We start from the raw sequence: 21,853 nt of genomic DNA on the forward strand, positions 1-21,853 counted from the left end.
TCGTATTAGTGAAATTTCGAGGAAGTTATGCATTCGCGTATACATTAACACCGATTGCACCTTTGATATTGCGTCTGACGGAACGACACACACGTTTTATGCGTTATTCTGCCGCGTAATCTATTTTTGTGCAACTCTGATGCATTACGCGACAGCGCACGCAACCTGACGTTTTACCGCAAAGAATTTTTAATTATGATGTTTAAATTAATTCGGAATTACTGCGGGAAGCACTCTTATCTAAATCGAGATCATTTATTATGCTAGATTAGAAATGACGTGCTATTATTCTCTCATGAAATTCTGGCTAGATTGATGCTTGATCTATTTCAGCGGCGTAACCGGCGCGGCGGTTCACCGAGGAAAATAGCGAAACGATCGAAAATCGTGATTTAACGATACAATATATTCCCGCTGGCCGACTGTCAGAAATGTTGTTCGATGAAAAGATAAACTGCCGTTTCATGCCGTGCAAATAAGCGACCGGCGTTGGCGACGAAACGACAGCGCTCGTTCTGTCCAGCCGGGACAAACGAACAAATACATATCCAATTAGCGGCGGAGAGCTGCGGCCAGGGAATAACGAGCTACCAAAGGAAACCGAAAGTTTTCGGGGTCGCACGGCGACGAGAGGACAGGAGGAAAGTGGCGGATGGAGGCACAATGTGCCGTGTCGAAACGTTATTGCCGCGAGAGTCCCCCTGGGGGCTCGCAGACGATAAGGGCACATCGGGATAGTGGATGGTTACGTGACATTTGAGGATTGACATTAAACCAGAAGGTGGTGCGGCCGTCATCCGCCGACCGCTGCTCTTACCGACATTTCACTAATGCCACCGGGACCTACCTTTAAGGGCGGTTTTTATGAGAAAATCCGGCGGTTTTAGAGTGGTCGTATTCTCTCTCTCTCTCTCTCTCTCTCTCTCTCTCTCTCTCTCTCTCTCGGGAATACATCCGTGTGCGGTATAGCCACGCTCGTCGAGAACACACCGGAACGACCGGACCTGGTAAGGAGATATTGCTCCGAGTCGCGAGCCGCGATCTGTGCTCGCGGAGAACGCAATTTGTCGGCTGAAGCAACGTGACTCGAGTCGCGTCGCAAATAAGAACCGCTGACCTTAGACCTCTCCCGGTGATCCTGAATCTCACCGGCGACTAACGCCCCTCGGATTCTCTTGAAACATCTTTTTGCAGCCTTATGAAGGATACCCTCCGCCTTTTCATCTCACTCGCGAGGAAAGAAAATTACGCGGAGATGGGAACTCTTTCGCGTGTACTTTCAAGAATCCCGAACAACGCAGTGCCGTATCTTTGGGAAGCGTATGTCGCATCTCCGAGGGATGCGCGCGCTCATCCTTGATTAAAAACTGAGTCGAGCCGAGAGAGAACTCACGGATAGAGATTTGATAATTAATTTTTGCTTTTATAGTGTTTCTTACCCTGCGTGATTTGCGGATCCCTTTATTATTCGAATCCTCCCAGTCCTCCGTCTATCTGTAATTCAATGCAAAAGTGATATTTAAAATAAAACGTTTGTAAATAAACCATCTGAATATTTGTCGATAACTATTATTAATCAATTATTATTTCTGTTGTTGCTCCATTATTTTTAATAGTCTGAAATCTTTATGTATGTTTAATGTTACCGCATATTAAATATCGCTGACAGTAACAAATGCAGTAATAAAAGACAAATACAATATCATATTTAATTTACGATAAACGAAGATAATATCGAATACCTCTTTGACATCATCTTCACTGCAATCGAGTTTATAGAATCGTTTATTACAACAAGAGGAAACAAGATTATTTAGTTGTAAAGTATTTCCAGATCCATCGCCATGCCTGGCTCGTTTCTTTCTCAGCTCCAGCAGTTTATGAAGTTAATTTGTTTCTGTTATCTATCTACTATTTCCGCATACCTGGAGTGCTACCACCTCTCTCGAAATACTAATCACAGCGCGATGAGACGCCCTGCAACGGAATTGCGAGGAACTTGGCAGTTCATAATAGTTGCTGCGAAGATTTGTTACAAAGCGAAATGGTATTAAGTTTAATTAAACTTGAACATAGCAATTACAGTTCTTAAACGTCTTCAGTTCAGAGATTTGTCAGCTTTTCGGCTAGTGATCATTTTACGAATTTGCATCGTCACACATCGTGTCCCTGTTAAAAATTTTATACTGTACTACAATGTAACAAGGTGAATAATTGTACATAATTAATCTCATATAATTAATAGAATAATTAATAACTCGGTTTTTACAATATCATATTCGTTATTTCCGATCAGAAACTCCGTTTATTTAGTTTTAACGATATCGGCTTTGAATGCGGAGACGCAAAAGTGATCGCAAAATCTCGACAAATGTCCGATTAGCTCTCGACAGATATTTCCGTTACATCTAACGCTCTCTCGTTCACCATTCTTCGTCGAAGTTTATTTACAGCAAGATACTGATGGTACACGAAAAGCTCTTGAAGCCGTCACACGAAAAACGGTCTCGTCTTTGGCTTTACGCGCGTTACGAGCGTCTTAAGCGGCGCTGGCACGAAATTGTGTAAAAATAAGTTCACCGGGGTTAACAATCCGCAGGACTGTATGGCGCTCCGACAACGAGCACGGGCGCTATTACTCTTGTTACGAGCGCCAGTAAAACGACCAGCACGACCATGCTGAAAGGCAAGAAGAAAAAGAAGAAACGCTGGAACGTCGTCGTCGTCGCCATCGCCATCGCCATCGTCGTCGTCGTTGTCTTCGTTGTCGTCGGGGGGATAAAAAGCACGCGGAATGCTCGGTCGCGCCGACGTCGAAATTTGTCGAATCGACGGAGAAAGAACAAGGCAGCCGCGAAAACGCGCGGCTTCGAGCGGAACGCTAAACGGGGAAGAACGTCAACGCTATTTTAAGCTGTTTACAATGCCGGTCTGACACGCATAGCACGGCTCCTTGTGCGCGCGATCGGTGCATTAGACATATGCGGGCGGGCGGGCGGGCGTTCGCCGGAAGTGCGCACGTGCCTGTTTTGCATTTACGCTACGTTTCTCTGCGTTTCGGTAAGAGTTAAGGGACGGCATTACGTATTCCGATGACGTCGTCGCGCGTTGCTTAGCCCGTTTAAATAATTTATTAATGGGGCACGGTTTATCCGGACGCCAACGCTAAACAGCCGTCGAGAAATTGTTATGTCGAGCAGTTTATATCCGCGAGATCGTTGGCGTTTCTTTCTTTCAGGTCGCGTGCTTTTCTTCTAATTTCCCTGTGGCAATGTGACGGAAAACAATATACCTTTGTTCGAGATACCAGCTATTATGTTAAAATATTTTATTCCCGAGGGACGTCTGATATTTCCTTCGGCTTTTATGCATTTCTCAGAGAGTTTTCTCGTAATAATAACTCGAGAGCAGAAAAATATACGTTCCTTTAATAACTTACTAATATTAATCGATTTGCGACCTAATTTCGAACGAACGCGCGATTTCGTTTAAGGAACGAGCTCACCGGGTTGCTGAGAAATATTTTATAGTCTCACTGGCGGATGCGAAATCGATTTCTTTACTTAACGAGAATAATATTTAGCAGAATATCTTTTTTACGTCCAGGAAACTCGCGTAATGTCAGAGTACAGCCTCATCGGAAGTGCACGCTAAGACGCATGCTGAATTCGCGTTACACAGCGCAGATTCGCAGACAAAGAGCTTCGGCTTTGTGAAGCCGCACGCTTGTATCTTCGTGGCGACGCGCGCCGCAACGGGGGCAACTCATGAAATTCAGAATCGATCGTCTCTACTCTAGGTAATCGGGGAAACGTCGCAGTTCTTCAGATAATAAAATTGCGAGAGCGAAAGGTAGACGGGAGCCCGTCGTAAAAGCGACCGATAAAAGTATTATGTTCCGCGGAATTATAGGTGCAGCACGGCAGAGATTCATGCGTGCGCCCCAGCTTCGGAATTTTTAAACTCGCTCCACGTTTAAAGAGAGAATCGCGAGATCTCGTAACGTACTCTAGTTATGTGATTTTTAGAACGGGCACGGTGCACGTAACACGGTGGAAACAGGATACACGAATAGGATAATAAAAGTTATATCTCAGCGCGCGGGGGATAACGATAACGAGCATCTATCGAGCGCGGTACTCGAAAATCAAACTATCGCGCCATGAAATTCGATTAAACTGGAAATATTAGAAATCCCACGCGAGAGCACGGAACAGATTAAACAGAAATGACAAATTTTTATGCCTATCGAGAAGACTAGGATAAAGAGAAAATCTAAAGTTGAAAGAGGCTCTGAAGAGATACTTTGAAGCCCCCGATTTACGATTTCGAGGAACGGTCGTTCGACTTTGCGGACATTAAGTCCCCGTCATTTCGTTCCGATTCGCCTATTTTCTACGAGTCTTTTTAGTCCCGCTCACCGCCTTGCCCAATCCGCCCCGCACGTGGCGCGGCACATAATTGCAACGCGCTGCTCCCTTCGTAACTTGGCCCGGGGGCTGTTATCGCGGCGTAACACCATAATTTCAATCCCGGCGAATATATCATTTCGTTGTCCCCGGTTACACAGAGCGCGCGAGGGCGGCCGAGTAACGCACGCGTTTGCCAACGTGCGCGTGCATTCCGCCGTGCTACGACTATGTATAGACCGCGGGGCAGCGGAGCAGCTATAGCGTTCTGCTCGCTAGCGTCCTATGATACCCGTTTGGAATATTGAAAATCGATTAGGGTATCAGCCTCCATCAAATAAATATGTCGGCGCGCCGTATCTCTCGTCTGCTCGCAACCCTCGCCTCGCAACCTCGTCGCGCAACCTTCAACATCGCCTTCAGCACGTATTTGCGCTCGTACAAACTGCAGAAACGCCCGCCGCGTTTCGACTTTCCCGAAGCCCGGCAGTACATGCTCATTCTTATGCGTCATCTTACTCGAGGATTGAAACTCAGGATAAGCGAGTTCACTCCAACCGATTTAAATCGTTTGGAGCACCATTCGACGCATAGTCGAAATCATCTTTTCGATTATGGGGCTGCTTGACATGTCGTTTGTAGAAAATAATTTTGTAACGAGAGTATATCTCTTTATATACTTATATCTGCACAGTAAACATATCTTTTGTAAAATCTTATGTCCAGTTATCGCAGATATTGTCTTTGTATGAATGAATGGAGCTATTGTATTTTTGATGTTCAAACGTCAATTGGAAAATCGGTCATGGTGGAATGAATGCACGAGAATTGCATCGTGCGCAACATCGAAATTTTCAAGAGAAAAAAAATGGACTCACTCGTGTGGGTAACTATATCAATTTTGCTCTTTTATAACCGACATACGTGAACGCTAAATTCCGCACCGTTTACGGCATGTGATTTACCGGAAGCGGGAGAAAGAGAGGGAGGGAGAGAGTCAATAGGATTCTTCACAGCCTCCTGTAAATCTCCCTAATGAAAGTCTCCGGAGGGAGGTTCTTGCAGGATCGTATTAAACCTCGAAAGCTCTGCTAAAGGACCTATCCAGCAACTCTTGTGAGACATCGCGTGCGAGAACATCTCCGAGTCGGTGCTTCCTCTCTCTTCCTGTCTCGGTTGTGTGTGTATAGCTCTTATTAAACATTCTTGAAAGAAAAAGTAAAGCTTCTCCTATTTTTGGAAGGACCGCTGGTGTCGTTCGCAAAATTTGACGGATGAATTATATATCCCGCAATTTTGCCGCGTGAAGTTTAGCGCGAGTAAAAAGATCATCACACAGTTTCCGCGAATAGTATGTATTCTAAAAGTCTCGACGCTTTACAGGCTTTACATGAATAATGGAAATCGAAAATATACATAGACAATTCGAGCGAAAAAGAAACATGTCATATTTGCTCGTATAAATTTTCTTGAAGCAAAGCGAGCATGTAAATGTAACGCAACGAAGGAGGGATTAGATAGACACATGTCGCCCGCGGTCTCATGAAACTTTAACTTTTTTTCGTAATTTAACAATTAAGTTACAAAGTCGCAATTATTACGACGACAGAAGACATCAGGTAATGTAGGACAAAGACTGGCAATAAAGACCGTGCGCGACCGGATGCGAGCTAATCGATACGAGCTGCTGCTCGCGCGGATAGATATAGGCCAGAGTAAACGAACTTACTCGAGCCAACGAAACATTATTACGCGCCCCAATGAATTCGATCAGTTTCCGACATTGCATAAGCCGTCACCGGCAGAAGAACGCCGCGGACAGAAGCTGCCGGCGAGCTGAGAGAAACGCGATCTCGCCCCGAAGAGAGACGCGAGTTATCGATGATTCGGAGCGCCGCGCCGGTCAGTCGCTGTTTTCAACGAACAAATGCAGATACATCGCTTGATGAGAACAGATGGGCTCCATATGGAGTTACATACGCAGTTGTGATTTAGCTCACGCGTGAAGCTGTCAGGAGTATCTGAGTCCTTTGTACCTTTATGACGCGATAATCGTACCGTTACGAGCAATAAATTTAGTTGTCACGATCATAACCGCGCGCGCGCTCTCTCTTTCTCATAAAAGATACACGTAAATCTGCATTATTACTTATCAACCCTGTCCGGATTTCATTACCTAGATTAATTCCTTTTACGGCAAAGTCACTCAAAGTTTGCTTTGCTCTTTTTACTGGCAATTTAATCGTTTCGCGATATCAGTCTCCTGAAACAGTTTTTTAAATTTTCTCAGATTATTACGTTTATTGTGCTTTGAGGATTTCAAAAATTACGTATTCAACGTATTCTGTTGAGAATTTCTTGCGGTCCTGCAGGTTTATCCTTTAAAGAACTACAATGCTATGACTTCCAATTACGTAAATTGTCCTTAAAATTGCATGCGCAGAGGCAAACAAAATTGAATTAAGTTGGGACGTCAGTTTATAAAATAATGCCATGTAATGCTATGTAAAATCCACATTCGCGCGTCGCTTGACAAGAAATTAATCTTTCTTGCGCGAACAAAGATTAAATCGTTTTATCGTCTTCTCTGTTCCTGGGAAATGTAAGATCTCCCGGGTCTTCCTTGCTTTTGTGCCACGTACCTCGGTCGCTGCGGTTTCACAGCCGGCTTACGCGCCATTCTCATATTCCCAAATCCGTGCATGCGATGTGGTTGAATTTCAAACTGACCGCTGACAAGCCACCCTTTGTTTCGCGCCTCGCACGTACTACACCATTACACAACGCGCATTAGCCAGCTCATTGTTTTTATCGGGCTCGCACACCAGCAAACCCCGACTTGAACACCAGCTCTCCGCCTTCCATCTATTTATGCCTCGGTTGATACAAGATTTATACGCTGACAAGTCTGCTGACATACAGGGTGGTCCACTCAACTCCCGTTATCTTACGCAACTGATTTATTTTTAGCCTCGGTAAAAGGATGTTCCACATAAGACTTAATAAAAACGTCGAGACGCCTGCGCGTGCACTAAGCAAGGCGTGTTTTCTTAGATGATGTTTTTTCAAAGCGGAATTCCTAGTGTAAAAGAATTTATGTTACATAAATTCTGTTACGTTCAGAATTAATCAGTACAACTTTAATTTAATAGAAAGGCCATGTAAGAAATTGCATCTTTTAAATGAAATTTTTCAAAAAAATAGAAAAGTTAATAGAAAAATAACAAATTCTTAAGAAAAGGAAGATAAAACACAGAATTATCTTTTTTTCTGAAAGTTTTACTTGACGCAGAAATTTTCACCTAAATAAAGATCATCTCCGCAATTTTTTTAAGTCGAGTCGCTGATAAATACTTGATCGGATGAGCTATGGGAGCGACCAGTTAAAGCGCGCGTCGTAAATCGATTTATCCGCTGGTATCAATTAAAATAAAATATTTGATCGGCCGTCGGGACAATTAACGTAGCCATGGGACGATTAGGGGAACACGTACGGTGCTAGACCGGGAGGACTAATGGAGTTTCAAAGTCGTTAGCCCGATCGCGTTGTTCGTATCCTTGCGCGAATCGGCGAGGCGAGGTGAGACGAGCAACGTTGCTTGGTCCCTACTTTGAAAGGTGATAGGTGACAATTTGAAGGCGAAGCGAGGCTCGACCCCGCTGGCTCTTGGGAGACTCTTCAATTTCACGAAGAAGGCCGGAAGTATATCACTCAGCGGCCCGGACATATTGACACTCCGCCCAGAGCAGGCTTGAGCTACGGCATGCCTTATTAAACCACCCCGGCTAAATTATGGCAAGCACCATTCGCCGCCAGCGTGGCGTACCATCGCTACGCTGTTCTATAGTTCCCGCTATTCTAGAGCTTCTCTTCATCGAGGCTCGCCTGTGATCTGTGATACATCCTGTCTCGATCTTTGCGATCGCGCGTGCTCGCATGTGTTTGAATACTCGTTACACGTATATCAACAACAGATGGTTTCCTCGGATCTTTGTTGAGGGCGATATTGCATATTGATGACGAGGAAACACTTGTTATTTTTTGTGTTATTTTCTCTGATCGTAAAAAATAAATTCTGAACGGATAATGTGTTATAATGATAGAAATATAATAAACGCAATTTCTTCCATACGTTATTTAAATAAAGAATATTCGAGTATGTATAACGGACGATCAATAACGCATTAAGTCTTCCATATCCGGAATTATAATTACTTAGCGACGCCTTTATAAGGGCGGAGTACCGACGAGATTATAGCACGTGGTAAAAGCTCTTAACCAGCTACATTCGTGATATTACGAACAACAACCGCGTGTACACTGCGTGCATTGTATCGTTAAAGGGTTAAACCACAGCATTTATGCTGCTTGCGTTAACGCTCATTTACAGCTGCTAGTAGTAGCTGCGGTATTATGTCGTCTCCTATAACGAAAAATTTACGCAGCAGCAAAATTTTAAGACATGTATCACATATTAAGATGCACATGTAAATGTTCGTAACTCCAACTGACACCGACTTCCAATTAAGTTTTTTAATGGGAAACAAATTCTAAGTACCTGCAATACACCACCGTGTCCACGTTCGTTACCCTACATTTTAATTTTACACTCTGTAATATTAATATCATGCTCGGGGCCGGTTGCAGGGTGATAAAGATAGCCCACGCCTGCTCTATATTACGAAAGCCGGCGGGTAAGAGAAAAAAGACAATTTTTCTATTATACCTTAATAAACGGCAGATGTAAGTTAAGTGGCACTCTCGAAACGAAGCTCTCTATTAACCAATTAACCGGAGCAGAAGCACTATTAGTCCGAATTATCCGAATGTAATTGTCGACGAGAGAAAAAAAAGTTCGCTTCCCTTTGTTCTTCTCACGAGGGAGAAATTTAATAAGACAAATATTTTTTTTAGATCAAGCACAAATTATTCTCAGTAGACGCTCAAACATTCCTCGCATTATCTTGATTTTCTTCTTTCAGCTAGTGTTTCCTTTTTACGGTGGTCAATTCGATTAACGGCAAAGCATTTGAATACTAATAACTATCACGCAATCGCAATCGATGATTCATTGAATAATGTTAATTCATTTATCGTAATTAACATTTCAGCGAGTAGAGACGCGTGATTAATATTAACGTTAGCGTTCAGTTTCGCGTTCTCACGTGCGCCGAATAGCGTTTAATCAGTTCTGCACTAACCCGTTGCTACAAGTAGCAAATACTAAAGGACGGTAATTAATTTCCCAGTATAATAATTATTAAAACATACTTGCATTCGACAATTATCTTGTCAGTACGTTTAATGCATGTACATATATAATGTAGTTAGCACATCTATATATTATATCACATGATATGTAACTACATATAAAACTATATAATACATGCTCTATGTAAAAGCTATAGATATTTCTCTACTTACGCAAAATTTTCGATATAGAAATATTGAAAAATATAAACATTGTAAAATATAAACAGAAAATTAATTAAAATCATCAAATGTTCCATCCTTTTGAAGCATTTTCTTCAAGCTAATAAAATGAAGAAAAAATACTGTTAGAGGAGGCAAATTGCAACAAATTGCAAATTTTCGCTTCAGCTGGTTACATAATTCGATGTGGCGTTTAATAAGCAGAATCGTTGAACGCTGACCTGTTAATTATCATACATATATGATCCTGACCTGTTTTCGCTTATCCCGTTTATTTATAATACCCGCAGAATCGCGCAAGAAGCGTTGCCGTGATGAATTTCGAGAGATCTACATTCCGTTTTTTGAGCAGGCATTGCGCGTAGTTAAGTTTCGTCGCGTAATCGCGCTGCTGGAAGTACGATGTCTATGCTGCGAGCTGCGGGCGCCCCGTCGCCGTTATTATTTTAGGACGATGAGAGGGAAGCCCCGAGGGCGGCCTTAAGATTACCTAATCGAAAGTTTCTACGGCTTCTGACACGTGCTTCAACAATATGCCGAAACAAACGTGAGAACCGTACCGGGCTTGCTATTTTCGAAACATGTCATTTTTTCACTTCAACCTAAAGTAACAAATTAAAGTACGACAAGTAAATAAATATAACATGATAACTGTTTCAACGGTATTGATTTATTTTTTCTAATCTACTCATTAATGATTTATAATTCAATATCGAATAAAATGTCTCGCTCTCCAATATAGTAGTAATATACTTTAAATATTGTTCAATACGCATTGCTTCAAACATTATTCTCTTTAAATGATTAGAAAAACGCAATTTTGTGTCAATGCAGCTATATTTGTGTGTACTATGAAATAAACTGTCTCATTAGGTAATGTTACATGTTGCGCAATAACGTTCTAATATAAAGTTATATTTTTGAATGAATTAAAATCATTAAACTATATATTTAATTTCGACCAGTGGAGAGAGAAGAATTCAATTAGACTTCTATTCGCGTGGTTCAAGGATAAGACGCGAAGAGAGAGAGTCATTTTTAAGAGAGACAATACTCTTCCACGCAGTTAACTTTAAGTAGCCGATTGAAATGAATCTCAGTTACCGAAGAGCATTTATGGATGAATCCCGGTTGCCGCGCGATCAATTATGAATGAAGCCGGTACGCCCTTAAGAGCCGTCTAACCGTCTCAATTTTCGGATGGCTGGTTCTAGTTTATTACGCAAGAAGCGTATTTGCAATTATCGGCGATAATAAACAGCGTTTACGTTAAATCGCTTCATTTCGGGCTAAACTGCGATACCGTATACTAGACCAGAGCGAAATTCTGGGTGGAAATGGATATCTCCGGCAATGCTACTTGAACGAGCGCGTATGTCAGCGGACGTGTGTATAACAACTGCAGTAATACCTCACGCGCGGTATGAATTACATACACTGTGGGGGAGAGATTGGGTGTCTAGTAAATACCGCGCGTAATCAAGAACGGCCTAATTAAACTAAATGAATGATAAATGACTTGATGACAAATTAATCATGATGATGAATAAATTTCATCGCGAGGTAATAAAGAACATTTAATTCGCGCGAAACATTACCTGCGAATACCACAACAATATTGTCCGGCGTAACTTCTGAAATTGCGTCCGGGTAATGTCGTAATAATGTTGTAACAAGGTAACAAAGTAGCGTACCGTATAATTTATCTATTTTATCTCACGAAAAATGCGCCGGACGGGACCACGTACGTGAAGACACGCGTTTAATCGTCAATAACGGCACGACCGTATTAGCGACGGGATAATACAACGTAATCGTTGCATACGGAACCCGCATTATCCTGCGAACGGAATTACGACGATTTTCAAGCGGCCATGCACGAGAAAGGAAAACAGACGTGACGGGGAAATTTAGCGGCGGACACGAGCCGGTTAAGCTCCGTTGCAAACGATCTTTAGCGTACCCGCAAATTAGCGAATCCACGTGACACGCAATCCCAATCCCCGATACACCGTAATTCTGTTAGATTCCCATACACAAATCCAGAGCGCTAATGACCGCGTTTCGCATGCGTTCGCTCCCGTTACTGCCCACGGTGGCCCCACGTAAAACTCGATAATCTTGCAAACTGATACGAATTTCCGCGATATCGCCGTATCGGCTTGCCGAGGAGTCAAGAGCCTTTTAACCTTTACTAGTCTTCGCTGAGATATTCAAGCCATTTTGATGCGAATACTCCGGGTCACGGCTGCGTAAGGGATTAAGATTAGCTTAATTGAACCCGTATAACGGAGTTATCCATTCCCCGGTGTTGGAAAAGTTATTTCAGTATCTTTTTATCGATACATGTATAATATACAGTAATATTACAGCACGTTTTAATTTTATCGGAGCCTTTTTCTTTTTCATACTTAATTTCATTACATTCACAGCCTTGGCTCCTTTCCTCTCCTTCTCTCTTCCCATCCTCGACTTAATTAAACTGGTTTGTATAACAACATAGCACCGATGATTTTATTTCCGTGTTTCTCGGTGTCTCCCCGATAATTTCCCCTAACTCGTGTCTGTTAATTACATATACTTCGACAGTTAAGTCGCGACATTGCGTCATTAGCCATAACTTTTAACGAAGCACTTCCGGACATGCAGCGCGCGCGCGAGTCGAACTTCTGACTTATCTCGCCCAAAGTCTTAAGCCTTAAAGCTGCTGTACCGGTTTGCCTGGGTACTTCAAAGACACCCTGTATCTCCCGGACAACCGACGGTGGCTCAGTATAATAGGCACTTTAGACATGTGCCTGGGGGGCTGGCCCGTAAGAACGTGCTCGAGTGTCAAAGGCTGTCTAAAGTATTAAAAGAAGTAATAATATAACTTTTATGCAAAAAAAAACACGTAATGTAGTTATACGTGCACGCTTCCTTTGCTTTCCCTGCGTTTGCAATTGCAATTTTTACATTTTTATAATCATCCTTAATCTCAATTGGGTTATTAAAATCCTACATGTAAATTATTATGCACTTCCGAATCATTTAAATCTTCCTAGAGCTTTGCTAAACTGAGAGATTAATTGCACCTGCACTATCTTCACCGTACATCTGACGACGTCCAACAGGATCCTCTGACTGCGATATTAATCATGACGGAAGAGAATTGTGGTAAATTACTCAATTTCGCAACGAGAGTACGAGATGTAAAGTTAGGATGGGTTGATCGGCGCTGACCTCGCTGGTACGCGCGGGAAATAAAAGGAGATGGTGGCGCGTATCGGATTAAGCGGTGAATTCAGCCTGAGCAGCAGCCTGAACAGTAGCATGCAAGCAAGCATCTTAATAATCCTGGCCGTTCCGCTTTCATCCCTGAAATCTTCCCGGACGGCGCCGCGGTATTTCTATTGTGTATTATCGCGCGGAGCTCGCCCTCTCTCCTCGGTGTCGGACGCGCGTTCTCTGCGTAATACCCAGACGCCCTTTAGCGAAATAGCGATATGCTTTATGGCGGCCCGTAACATTTATCGCGGCCCGAGCCGAAGAGCGAAAGAGCGCGAGTAAATTAAAGGGGGTGGGAGGGAGGATGGAGAACGAGACAGGGACGAAAGAGAGGCGGGTTATGTCCTCGTAACTCGACATAACTGCACGCCGACGTTATACGTATGCTAAACTAGGAAACGAGGTGGAGAGAGAGAGAGGGAGAGAGTACCGATGGCCCAGCTCTCGTTCATCTCTGCGTTTCCGCCCTCCGTCTCGCAAAACTTCACCGTGAGTTAAGCGTTGAATTTCATTTTGTCCCCGTGGACACACCGTGCATTTTTGGGGTTGAGGCTTCCGAAATGTCTGCGAGATGACACGGCGAAAAAGCAGATGACATGGAAAATAAAAAATGATTCCATCCCACAGTCGGAGGAATGAGGAGAGATATTTTCGATTAAACTTCTGAAATGTAGAACTGTATGTAATAAAACCAAAACTGTATATAATATAATAGAGGAGAATCCCTTATTATGAGATATGCTCCTAATATGAGATAATGGAGTTTCTGCTAAACTAGTGAGCACCATCTGTTAATTCCACCATGAACTTATTACTCTTGGTGTAAAATGTATTTAGTGAAAAATTCATTGTTCGTTATTGCGTTTAGCCTTTGCAAGAAAAGGTTTGTGAAATTGTGAACATGTCAAAGGAACTTAAGGTAAGTCTTTAAACCTTGTTTATTACATAATAAAGAAATGGTTGGCAATAAATTCAGTATGCAATGATAGAGTAGAATCGTAGTAACAGGAAAATACGCGATTTGTTGAATTGCTTAATTGTAGAGGTTAGATTTCATGATCGCGGAACCGCTAGGCGTGTGGCTCGTATAATGAGATATTCAGGGTACTCTTAATATGAGATAATTATTGCTCGAATATGAAGATTATGTAGTGTAATAAAAAGAAAGAAAATACTACGTTAAGGTTAAAGAAAAGTTAATACGAATTTATATTACGAATTTTTGTGTATTTAATTTTTATAGAATCTGACTATGGAGGTTAGAGAAACGAGAAAGCGTCAACAGTGGAATCGTGAAGATTTGGCGAAGGCTGTGACAGCAGTATTTTTATAAAAATATCTAATAAAGGTTTTTACTTGCAATACTGATGTATTTTGCACTTTTAACACCGATTTCTCGAGGTATCTTATATTAGGAGCACACTTTCGCGATCTTGCGTAAAGCTCTTTTTTCAAATTTTTTTTAATTTTCAGAAAAAGTAATATTTAAATTAGATTTTTCATTTCACCAACCTAAAGCTCATTAAATTCTCTTCAAGATAACGTATTACATTTTAAAATTCTGCCTATAGATTTCCTTACATTAGGCAAAATCGATATGGTATCTCATAATCGGGAACTTTCCTCTATACATATAATAATTGCGGTAGCAAATATTTTATAAAAATATCTTATAGAAACGTTTTCAAAACGCAAGAGAAAGTTACAACTTAAAATAACTAAAACACTTTAGTGTCCCCCTTTCGATAAACGCCATCCATTTGTAGTCAACCGGACTGGGACGACTGCTGCAGGCCGATTGTTCCGAAAGTGGTACAGTCAATCTGTTGACAGTATAAAGCGCATAATTCGTTTGTTAACCCACCTCTGCGCTTTCATATCCTGGACTGTAAGTGCAGTCATCAAACACCCTTCTCTCCCCCGACACTTTGATGGAATGTTCGTTGCCGAGCGATTACGGCGCTCGTCGATGCGTATTCCATCGGCGACAACGCCGAGCCGAGCAGAGTCGACCCTCGCCGCCCAGCAGGGGTGGTATAAAATTTATCCTGGACAACAGCTGTTGAGTCACCTGTTCAAACAGCCGTGTTACGTGGCCCGGAGCTATCACTACGACAGCCCACGCCGACAGCCCGGCCAGGTGAGAATGGCTCACGCTCTTCGCGTCGTTACGTACTTTGTCCGATTATCTCGAGTTGCTAAAAGTCAAAGGTCCTATATTCATGGCCTGAGGAGAGCTAGCATTCCTCTGGTCGAAACTTGTTGTTGGCACGTACCGTTATTGATCGTGAAGCTGGCGCCGGACGAACAGAGAATACCCTCCCTCTCTCTTTCTCGTACTTGAAATTAATTATTTTTATCACCTAAAATTCTAAGAGATATCATTCTCGTCTTCATTGATATATATAACATATAATTCTTGCAGCTTATTGCTTTACTAGTCGTAGCTCAAAAGCTATTCGTCTTGACATTCTTGTTTAGGAGAAAATTCATCCCATGAGGAACATTATCATGATTTACATCTGTTATTAAATATCCTCTACGTATCTTGTTCGAATTTTCAATGCACTCAGCGGGAACGTGCATCTCTTGCGTGCATCATTTTGCGGAATGATTCGTAAAAGACACAAGTATGCAAACGATGGTGTGAGCGGCGATGCCGGAGCGTGGCAATTTATCGACAAAGTCAACAATTGAGCGGAAAGAATTAGCATGTACTCCCGACGATCTCCATCGTGAAAATCTGACGTGCGTCGATGTTAGCGCGCCGCAGCGGTTATTATCAGCTGGCAACACGTGCCAGGGCCACGTGCACGAGCAGATGGTACAGCTACACCTTGCAACCCTCACACACGGACAAGCAGGCTTTACCTCGGCTGTTAATAGTCGATGAATGCTGCGGGTGTCCGAGAAGTAACGCGGCCAACAGCTGCCGTCCTGCGCCGATGAAGCGCAACAGAAAACTCGTCGATTGCTTCAAACCGACGAAGCGAAAAATCATGTCCTTCCACGAATAACTACTAATCGCTGGGAATTGTCACGCAAGCGCGGAACAAATATCCGGCATAATTTAAACTTTATTGATCTTCGGTCTGGTAAAAATCGAGTCTAGATAATAATATTAGATTAATGAAAATTATATGCTCTCAATATTGTATCAATATTGATTCAGATGTAACGCGCATTTTCCTCATTCAGATAACTTTCAAAAATTAATCCCGATATTTGTTAAATAGCAGAATTTTCAATAAAACATTTTATTCTGTATATCTGTTCATAATAATAATATAGTTTTACAACAGTAACAAAGTTTTACGTTTTCAGTAATGTTATACAATCTCGCTATTCAGTGTTTCAGGAGAACTATCCAGATATTGAACTTTTTATCCGCGAGTCTGCACAGCAAGCTCACGGAATAGTAAGCCCTACAATCTATTACCCGTAAATTTTCGTTGTTACGACTTTATATATTTTACTCTCGCCTTCTCTGTCGCTTTCTACGCTCTGAATAAAGAAATATTTATCTCGAAAAATGCTTATGCATTCTGAATGCTTATACTGTCTAAATAATAGTAATATCTAAATAAAAGAAGTGTAATTATTAATTTCAAGTTTTACAGTAAACTTCAAGTTTTCCCATTACTAAGAAATACATCAATCGCAATTATCGCGGTTAATTCCGAGAAAGAAAGACGTGAGAAACACGCTTTAGATAAGTGAAGAAAAGTGAGGAAAAGTGTAAGCTCTATTTCTATTTCTTACCCCATGTATTCGCTACACGCGAAGCCACGATATATCGCGTCAATGTACCACGGCGGAAGTGCATTTTCGTATCAGCCGTCAATATCCAATTCGATTACATCAACTGGGCCAGGCGGTGAAAACGCGGCGAATCAGCGCGGCGCGGCGAAGCTCGCGTGTTTCTTTTTTATCAATCGCGTGGAAAATTTGACGGGGCTCGCGGAAGCGGTCTCGAAAAAGCGCGCGCGCAGGGATAAAACGGATAAAACGGCGATATACTGCCGCGCGCGCGTCGGCCGAAACCGAGAAGTCGAAACTGGGTCTCGACACGGCGATATACTCTATCTCCCCCGCGCTTTCTCTCGTTCTCGCGAGAAAGTCAATTTTCGTTACAGCCGACTGAGCACGGCTCGATAGCCGAGGTTGAAACGAGCTGGAGATGAACGAGGGTTAGTAGGAGAAACGATGAAAGAGAGGCTGAAACGATAGGGAGACCGTGCGAGAGAGAAAGAGAGAGAAAGAGGAAGGGAGAGAAGGAGACGGAAACGAAGCATGCCAACTTGCGTGAGCAAGAATCATAACTTTTGCCTCTGCGCGGAGGTCGATGTGCAGGCGAATTAATTAAATTCGCTCGATTAATTAGGTTGTTTGTTGACTGCACCGTCCGATTTGGGAATTAATATGCGCGCAGAGATGTCATGTAATAAAATGGCTTAATAGACAAGCGAAACTAAGTAATTCGCGTCACGCTGGCATCACAATGACCCCTGCGCGCTCGTCTGCGACAGATGTAACACGCGATTTGCACATTTGCTGGTGGTAAATCCGAAAGAACATCAGAGACGGGGATCGGATGGTACGAAGAAGCGTCTGCATCGCCGGTCTCTATCTACGCCACCATAAAAGTTTCGTCGATTTGATAAACGCCACTATGAATTATTCTGCATAAGTATATGCACATGAAGCAACTATTTCATCTTATTTTAAAATGCGATTCTTAAAATCGCAAATATTTTATAGGCAAAGCAAAGAAAAATCTATACCTGAGAATAAAGAAACATGATTTCTTAATCCTCATTTAATTAAGAAAATATGATGATTAATTCGTATTAAACAAGAATCCAAATTTGTCAAGAAATTTGTAACTAAACAAAACATGTATAATCATTTAAGCTATTTCTATCCCAATGGTCAATTAAATGCAGAACGGTTTAATCGCTAAAGATCCGATGTCGACTGATTTTCTAGATGATGGGCAAACGGAAGCGTCACACTGGCGACCTCAGCTCGCAGTGATATTATTTTGTGGAGAAACGATAGCGTGCCGGCGCACCCTAAACTTAAATGAAAATTGACTTCTCTCCACGACGCCGCGGGAACACCCTCTCGGCCAACACGACGCCACCCTCCGGTCGAGGGTGGACTGGTTACATCAGGCGAATGATTATGCTATATGCCGTGATGCGCGTGTGTGTATGCGTGCGTACATAGGCACTGTGTAGGGCACAACGACTCATAGATAATTACCGTCATTAGCGCGCCGGCAAAGCTACGATATCCGAAATGTCGCCTTGAGCGCGCCGCGTAAACGACGAGTTTGTAATCTACAATTAAAGCAGGATGCGATAGCTTTTAAATGATGCCGCGCTGATTAGAAAGGTGCTCGGCGTACGAGCATCGAGTATTCTCCCCGCGATATTCCCGCTCTTGCATTAGGAAATTACACCGGTCTATTTGATCCGAGCTTTCGCGAAAGCATCCCGTTAAATATTTGTCTATTTGTAGCGGACCGGCTAAAAGTGTTTGGACAAAAGCTAACGTTTGCAGTATACTCGCGTTTCGATTGTTCATTGCCCGTTTTACCAGTTAATTTTAGTTGCGGCTTAGGTTACTCGCCTGTGGCCTGTTTCGCCGGTTAATTTTAGTTGTGGCTTAGATTACTTATCGCCTCTTTCTGATCTCAGTTCCCTGGAGAGAACCAAAAGACCGGCTGAACTGAGGTGAAAGTTAATCGACCTGAAACCGGATATTAGTGTAAAATGGTTGGAACTTGAAGTAATAGCCTTTCCAGGACAACACCAGTTGCTCTTCGGAGCAGGAAGAATTGTGTGCAGAATAAAGAAAAGATATAGAATGTGGTTTAAACGTAAAATGTAACGCAGCTAAATAGATTTCCTGGAAAGTCTTTCACTTATCTCCATTCAATTAAACTGCATTATGTGCAATTGCATTATATATATATATGTATATATATATATATATATATATGTAAATTTAATAACAGCATAATATACAGAATAACACAAGATATACATTATATATATTACTCCTGATAATTCGAAAATTACTTTATCTCTTTAATTACATCTTCTTTCCATTTACTAATTGGCTCCTGTGCGAGATTCTAATTAAAACCGCGATAATTTCGAAACGGTCGATAACGGGTCTCATTTTGTAAACGCGTTTTGCTTTCTCGCACGTCATTAGAAAGCCACTTATCTCAAGCGCAGATATGTACTATTTATCGTCTGTGCAAAGTGACATGATTAGCGCGTTCATAATTTATTTAAATGTCGCACGTGCCGCGGCGTTACAGCCTCGCCGCATAAACTTACACCGAGTGCGTAATCCGCAATTAAAGCAGCTCATAACTTTTAAACGTTGGATAACGATGGCACGGCGATCCGGAAGAGCTTCGCAGGGCTTACGCTCGCCGGCGTAAGCTCCTGCAGATCGCGCGATCTAATGCTTTATAGGATTTCAGATAAAATTTAATGGAAATGGACTTAGTGTCGCAGCCGCTGAAAGTTAGCTTATCGGAAATTCATTTCCCATGTATTATTTAATTCGCTATTTTTTATACAGAATGCGGAGATACAAACGTATCAAACGCATAAATATTTCCTCATCGATCGCACGCGTTTTCGATGCACCGGTGCATCATCCTCGAGATCGTCCTCCAAAGGCTGACACCGACGAAGGAGATCCTTTTACCGATCTAACGGGGCACTATCCCCCACGTCGCAGAATCGGATCAACGACGTTCGTTAGTAAAGTAATGCTTTGAATGACAAAAGCGCGTTGTGTGCCCGCGGCATTACCGCGGAAGTAGGATTTACGTCGTCGTGGCGCTTCCTCGCGGATAAGAGCCGCCGTTTCGCGATAGCTGGGCGAGCCACGAGGCGCTTTTTCGACGAAGAGCAGCAGATCGAAGAGCGGCCGGCCGGCCGACATGGCAATAAACAATTACTTAAGGCACTGTTACGCGCGCGGCACACCCACGCATTAGTCGAAGTAGAATGCCGCACCCATCTGTGATCCGCGTGGGTTGGACTCAGGGTCCCTCCATTAGTATATACGTCCCACCTTTCACGAGGTGCGTGTTCATGCCGGCCACACGTGCATCTATGTATGCGAGAGACCGTGTGTTTGCCGTGCGGGCGTTCACGTGTGCCTTCGATTATATTATAGCAAAGCCCGGTGGTGCGTCTCTGCCGTTTGGTACCACTCCTCGTCGCTCTTCCGAGGTATACCGCGAGGGTATACCTCGTCGCGTGCGAGCATCGTTACGAGGCTCTCATCGATGACGGATTACCGGTCGGGGGTAATAGTTGCAGGCTGCGCGATTGTTGGATCTAATGACAAATGGTTTATTGGGTCTAAGGAGGAATATGATCACGTTGCAGTTGCAAGAGAAAGAGATTTCGCATCTCTTTATTTTTTATCTACATTAGCGTAATTATTTCGTAAAATTGTTTAATCGATTAAATATTATTACATGTATTTACTCATCTAACACTTTGGAAACGTAGCATGTGGAACTATTAAGGCCCGATTTCGCCAACAACGTAAAACGCGATTAATTGAAATTAAACTTCGATTACGTTTTTAACCCTCGATATTGGATTTCACCAAGAGAAACTAATCGAGTTTAGGAATAATCGACGTTTAAAAACTAACTGACCGATTTTGGTCGGTTAACGAATTTAAACCGCGATTACGACTGTAAACATCAAAATTCATCTGGAAACTCCCAACATTATATCAAACCGACAATAAATAATAATGCTAAGAGGATATGTATTAGTTTTTGAGAATAGTGATGATGAGGATGAATTTGTTGTTCGTCGACCAAGGTGGATACGAGACAGAGAAGATCATTTCCACAGACGACACAGATTTTGTGATGAGGTTGCTAATAGTCTTGTTACTAATAGTTGACATCTTTCAGTAAGGCTTATTACTGAACAAATTGGTGACAAATTGTAAAAGGTTATTATGGTCTACTGTCAAATGGTCATTGCCATCTAGATCCACATATTTGCGATGTTGCCGGTGTTCTTTTGCACCTAAACTTCGATTTAATAAACTAGAATTAATTGTGCTACTGTGAAACCGGTGAAATCCGCTCGACCATAATCACGATTAGAATCTTCGCTTACACAGAACGAAGTTTAGCTAAACGCCGATTACAAGATAGTTGGTGAAATTGGGCCTAAATATGGAATAGTTGAATGAACGAGATACGCATTATTAACAATATCGATTAAAAACTTTAAAATCTTGATAATCCAGGATGATAAATGGTGAGGTACTGTCTAAAACTATTTAATCATGTGTCGTAGATAAAAAAACTGGGGCAAACCAAGAGAAATTTCAAATATTCACGAGAACGTCCAGTGACATCATGGAAAAAAGGACATGTAACATGTTAAAAATAATGTAAAAAAGAACATCTCGGTAACCGGGACATCTGGCTTCCTCTTTCTATTTGAGGACGTGCAAATTTTATCGTGCCACATTTAGGTCTTGCGCTATACAGGAGGATAATAAAATTATTCCAGAGCATTTTTTTCCACCATGTTTTAAACTCTCGAGCAAATAATTTTCATTTTCGCGCGTGCATATTTTAATAATGATGTTAATAAAAATATAATAATAATATTAATAAAAAAGTAATCATCTTAGATTAAAATACAATAAAAGAGAGATGTTTGAAAGT

General features: G+C 42.2%; 1 long non-coding RNA gene across 1 annotated transcript in view; it reads right to left on the bottom strand.

Annotated features, from left to right (window-relative positions):
* LOC105278077 overlaps positions 1–21,853 on the bottom strand; it is an 83,510-nt gene that overhangs the window by 47,583 nt on the left and 14,074 nt on the right. Inside the window, exon 3 of the long non-coding RNA XR_003406370.1 lies at positions 1,440–1,494. This is a non-coding gene — a long non-coding RNA (uncharacterized LOC105278077). The remainder of the gene's footprint in view (positions 1–1,439; positions 1,495–21,853) is intronic.

Source organism: Ooceraea biroi, chromosome 3 (genome assembly GCF_003672135.1).
Source record: "Ooceraea biroi isolate clonal line C1 chromosome 3, Obir_v5.4, whole genome shotgun sequence".
Taxonomy (NCBI): Eukaryota; Metazoa; Arthropoda; class Insecta; order Hymenoptera; family Formicidae; genus Ooceraea; species Ooceraea biroi.